The following is a 6000-nucleotide window of genomic DNA, read 5'->3' as shown; positions in this document are numbered from 1 at the left end:
ATATATATATATACTGCATATATACACATCATGCATACATATATTTATCATGATCTTACCTGAAACTCATAATCTGCGCATTGCACATTGCAGTGCCTTTCAACTAAATTAAGTTTGTCACACGTAGTTAACAAAACCCTATTCAGTATTAATAACAAAATGCTGAATATATAGGGGACAGTCAATGCTGTAAGTACCCTGTTAATCTCATCACAGCTTTTGTGTTCTTGTGATTGTGGGGGGAAATCTGATCAAATGTGTTAACCGGGACTATGAATACTACATAGTGCGCTATCAAATTAGCCAAAATATATTTTAGAAATGAACATGCAACGTAATGACCTCATTAGCCATTTTAAAAGACATTGCGTCTTGAATCACTGGGTATAAATCATCAATTTGATGCAATTAAACTGGCATAATAAATCATGCCTGGAATTTTAAATTGTGTTTAATATTCTCATCCATTCATTCATATTCAAGATTTTGGATGACCCTCATTTTTCTAATTGTCAAAATATATTTTTCATTTGAGTGTCTATTATGATAAAAGCAATGTTTAAGACACCCCAATTTGCATCAGAGTGATAAATAACCCAGTTCTGCTGTTATTTATCTTCCATAATTTAAAAAATGACATACTGGACACTGTACAGTACTGTAAAGAATATTTCAAGGACAATATATATATATATATATGGGCTAAATGATCCCAAAAAAATATAAATTGATAATTAGAATTAATATTTACAATAAAGAGAAACATGAGCTAGAATAACATGCACCTCTAAGCACATATTGGGATTGGTTTGCTGCATTGTTGCTGCAACTGTCTGCAATTTGAGGCTCTTTCCTTGGAAAAGTCATCATTTGCAGGGTTATTTTGGCATTCTGTAGCCTAGCAGAAATCACAACCATGAGTGTTTCCTCAAGCAATATCTGTGCCACACATCCACGAGTTCTCTTCTGATGCCCAGCTGGGTAGACATGCTCACAAGGTGGCAACCCTGAAATACTCTCAATGCCCCTTAGTAATCTTAACAGCACGGAATTCCGCCTATACAAACCCTCCGAGACAGAAAGATGAAGATTAAATGAGAAAAAGGGAGCGAGTGAGAAGAGATTAGAGAATGTCAAAGGAAAGAGGTATCGGTGCACACATAAGAGACTTTTGAATTGTTGAAAGCTGAAAACTCACAAAATTTCAAAGAGCATTTGCATATGCATTCCACTAAATGATATGCTAATCCACTTGATTTGCATGGCAGTGACCTCCTGTAGCGAAACGCTTCATGCTTAGATTCTCCGAATGAAAGAACAGAAAACAGAACAGAAGGGAGAACAACTTGTTGGGGCCCAGCGAACAGGCTTGCGTGTCTCTGGAAGTGGAGTATCATAAGGGACATAAAAGCGCACTTGTGATCTTTGAAAGGCAAGAAATAAAAGGCACATCAGAGCTGAAGAGCAGCGACAAGAAAACGCCATAGAAAGTTACTGTGGCACGCTGTACCGACGTGAATGCTGAAGTAAACACAGTGCATGACACATCAGAAATCATTTCTACTACTCGGTCATCAAAGAGAGCACATGGATCCAAAGTAGAGCGACAGAATGAGGGATGGAAAGAGAAAAAGGGTGAAGAGTAAGAGAGGAAGGGAGGGGGGGAGGGTGTGTGGGGGGGAAGAGCATGACGCAAAGTGGCGAATGAACACGGTGGTTTTGCGAGGTTGGCACGGTGCCATCCACTCAGCGCCGGTGCCAAAGAGGGCGTGTAGGCAGGGTGGCATTACAGAGGAGAGAGGAGGAGAGACAGATAACGAGAGAAAAGAGAGGCATCATCCTGCTGCCAATTCTCCAAAACGAAATGTTCCCGAGCATTGGATTCAAAAGTTGGAGCTCTTTGAAGATCCATCCGCCAGCTCGTCAGCATGGCAAACGTGTGAGTACGCCTCATTCAATGCATTGCGATAAACTGACGTGGTGTCTCTTAACAAACCTTTTATCCTCTTATTGTTCCAGAAAAGCGCCAAACTCTTCGGCACGTCCTCATCATTCCGATTCCCACAGGCTATGCCATCCTCCTGCGTTTCGCCGTCTCCTCCGAGACTGTGCCAGGCTCTAAGTAGGCATATCCCCCAGAGAGTCAGCAGCACATGCCCCGATGTCAATGCCACTCGACGCGGGTATGACGGCATCTGCTTTGTATTAATGGAGATATGCGACTTGTCTTGTCGTTCTCGTTGGCACACACGAACCTTCGGCAGCGTGCCAGGATCTCTGCGCCGCCGCATGCCGCTGGGAAGCTGGCGGTGACTTGGGAATGGCAGAGTGCCAGCATGTTCCTGCAGTAACCAGCCCCCGACGCGTGCCACTTGGCAAAGACAAAGAGCCCTAGGGACGAAATACAAAACAAGATTGAAAAACACAGTGATCCGACAGCTTAATTAACACTTGCAGAGTTTGTTGGGTTAATTAGTGTGACAGATTTGGTGAGGAGGAACGTGGCAGGAACACTTGTGAGAACAAAAGTGATGGGCAAACCAGACTGAAGGAATGTCGACGGATGCCAGCGGTAACCCTGTGCCAACTCGACATTCAACAGGGTTTGTAAAAGGATAAATGGAAGGAAAAGGAAGGATAAAGAAAGAGTTGGTCATTCAAAAACAGGCTTGTTGGACATGTTGGACATCAGGAATGGTAAAGATGGTGGACAGGACAGAAGAAACAACTGAGGATACAAGCAAACAGGGAGGAGCTTAGGAAAACCACAGGCCTTGACTTATACAGTGAATCAACAAATCAATCAAAGCACAACTATTTAAATTGTGTAAATTGCACAAATATACATTCAGTAGAAGCAACAGTGAATGTTCAGTAGTACGTCGGGAACACCAAAAAGGATAAATGACGGGTATTAGCATGGTGAAGTTTACCAGATGGACACCTGATGAACCTCCCAGAGCTTTCCAAGTTCAAGGAGAGGATTCTCGAAGCTTCCTGTCGAGTCAGCGAGAGAAAATAATCCCACTCAGAGAGTGAGTGAGAGAATTCAGTCTCTCACTGGATGTGTTTGACATTGTAGAGGAGTATAAATAATGCAGATTTTCTCTCCTCCTCTTCCTTCTCCTGCTTTCGGAAGGCACAGATTTACAGACATTTGTGCATTGACTCTTTCAGTGGCATCGCTCTCATTAAGCAACAGAGGATTTGTTCCGAAAACGGGCATTGTTTTCAGCGTAACCTTCGATAAACAAGTTCAAATTAGCCGTTAACAACCTCGCGAAATGGGCCGATTAATTTGCGGTTCCTGTTGTTTTTTTTGTTGCTTTTACGTCTTTCTTTGTACCGATTCCGGACAATTATGTATGGATATGCTAATCGTGCTGTATTAATGAGGTTTGTATCGCTGGGATTCTCGTCTTTACTCCTGTGGGGATCTTAATTTTACCTCATCTTTATTATGTAAATGGATTATGCCAAAAAAAAAAAAAAAACTGTGCGCACACACACAAACACACACACTAATACAAAAGGGGCGAGTCAAAGGAAGAGGGAATAAGGCAATGGTGGGAGGGTGGGGGGCAGAAAATGGAGGATACGCTTCCTTACCAGCTTCAGCACCAAAACGCAAGAAACTGCAGAGAAATCTGAAAGGATCTTTCTACTCAGTGCCAAGACGCAGGACAAATGCATTGAATTTTCAGTGCTTTTTTTTATTTCTTCTAGATATTTCTGCTGCAGCAGTCCTGCAATGGAGTGACAGAGCCAAGGATGGGATTTACTAGATGAAAAGAGAGAGAGAGAGAGAGAGCGAGCAAGCGAGAGAGAATTGTTAATATCCTGCGCTTAATCATGGCACATGAGATTGGCTGTATGCATATCTCATTTGCATCTCATTAAATTGCTCGTGCACCTGCAGAGAGAGGGAAGAGGGGAAGAGGACAGCACAACGAGAAATTAGGCTGTTGTTTCAAAATGCAGCTATTTAATTTTGTGATGAATTATAAAATGGTGTATATTTTTTTTAAGTACACTGTGCACTTTAAAAAGCTGTTTTTTGGTTGTTATTTTTACGATGCATTCCAATATTCTAATAAGGATTATTTATTATATATTGTCTTAATTGCATAATCTACTAAAATATCCCATGCCATAACCATTGTGACATTAAATGCTCTCTGGGAGGCTAAAATTGAGATTTTAAGATATTGAGACATAAAACAATCCATATGTTTCAGAGTATGTAAAGTCCACCACTGGCCACCAGTTTAATATATGCATGATTAGTATGCAGCTCTTTGCATTCTTTAATAGAACTCGGGGTGAAGACTATTGTCTCTGATTCCAGGATGTGCCATCTGCCTGGCTGCAGAGACTGGCCTTTCTCTTTGTGTTCTGCACAATGGGCTATTCTACACTGGACATCCACACATAACTCAAATAAATCATGCCCGAGCCAACAGGCCACCAGAGGACCGCTGCAATATTTTCTATAAAAGAAAGGAGAAGACTGCATGCGGAGTAGGGGGGAGATTAGGAAAATTAGAAATTTTCCATTACAGAAATATAATGACAAACACAGTTGGAGGGAAGAAACTGGAAGAAGAGAAGAACAAGACGGGAAAGTGAAAGGAAATGAATAATAATTTAAATTGTGCTTAAAATATTACTCACATGCTCATTGTGACATCATTTTCCTTGCGTACTTTGTAAATAAAGTGCAAAACAGCGCCCAACCTCCAGACCCAAGAACGGCCATTCTCCGATGTATGTGACTTTAATGTAATTACTTTCTGACGGATATATTTAAATCTGTATGTAAACACTGGAGCAGCAAGGTCTACGTATGATAGAAATGTCTGCATCGATTACCCGCTATGAATGTGAAATGTTTAATCTCGTTAAAAATCTCATGCCTAAATTAGACTCCCTCAGCAGCTTTTTAAATTGGGCTATCCATCATATATAATGAAGAAGTGACAGAGTGTGAATGCAGGGGGCTCTAATATAAAATTGTTTTAAAATATTCTCACATTAGCTCTGCTGTGGCAAATGGCACAGGCTGGCCGGTGGGTTTCCATGATGTGGTATACAATAAGACAGAAAGCGGAGCCCGGAATAAGCCCTAATCCAAAGCTTTTGTATGGGCCGAGTCACAAAGCATCGCTGACGGACAAACGGTGCTTCAAGGATTTATTCTCTTTCAAGAAACGCAAAGAAAGGCTGAAAAAATAGAACGAGGGAAAGACATGTGGTGTTGGCCACCACCTGGTGAGATGTCATGTACGATTAAGTGTGTGTTTGTCTGGCACGCTTCTTGCCGTTATCAAGTGCGGACAGCTCAGCGCAACCACTACACTGCATACTTTTCTTATGCTAATGACTTCACTTGGATAGACCCCTCCTCCCTGTCGCCCTCGGTGCGCCGTCCTGCCCACCTTTTCCTGTAGCATGCCCACCTGTGCCACTTTCTAAATCCTTCGATGATTCGCCCTAAACTAACAACTGCTCTACCAGTCTTAAACCACTCACTCAACGCAGGGTGTAGGGTCTCAAAACCATATAACAAACCTTCATACACCAGACTCCCCAAGGTCAAAGGGTCAAAGATTTAGCATAATTTATCATATCAGTGCGAGATATTCACGGCAGCCACGCGTAGCCGTTCATGCTCCTGCTGCCTCTGATTAGCATCTCATTTCACAGGCTTGATTTTTAAAAAGCCCCCCCATACGCCCCCTTTCCACTAACATGATGGCTCAGTTCCTGCCCTGTAGAAACAGATGCTCACCCAAAATATTATACAGTGACCGTGTCAAACTGACAGCGCAAACCACAAAGGGGGAAAAAGGGGTGTCTTAGTCAGCAAATGTTTGGATTGCGGCATTCAGCGATTCACGATATTATACGGACAACATTACAGACTCGCAATTGATGTAACCAAAATATGATGTATATTTTAAGTATTTATTATCATTAAAGATCAGTACTGAACTATAA

Source organism: Gobio gobio (assembly GCF_949357685.1).
Source record: "Gobio gobio genome assembly, chromosome: 9".
NCBI lineage: Eukaryota > Metazoa > Chordata > Actinopteri > Cypriniformes > Gobionidae > Gobio > Gobio gobio.
Note: the sequence above shows the minus strand (reverse complement) of the source record.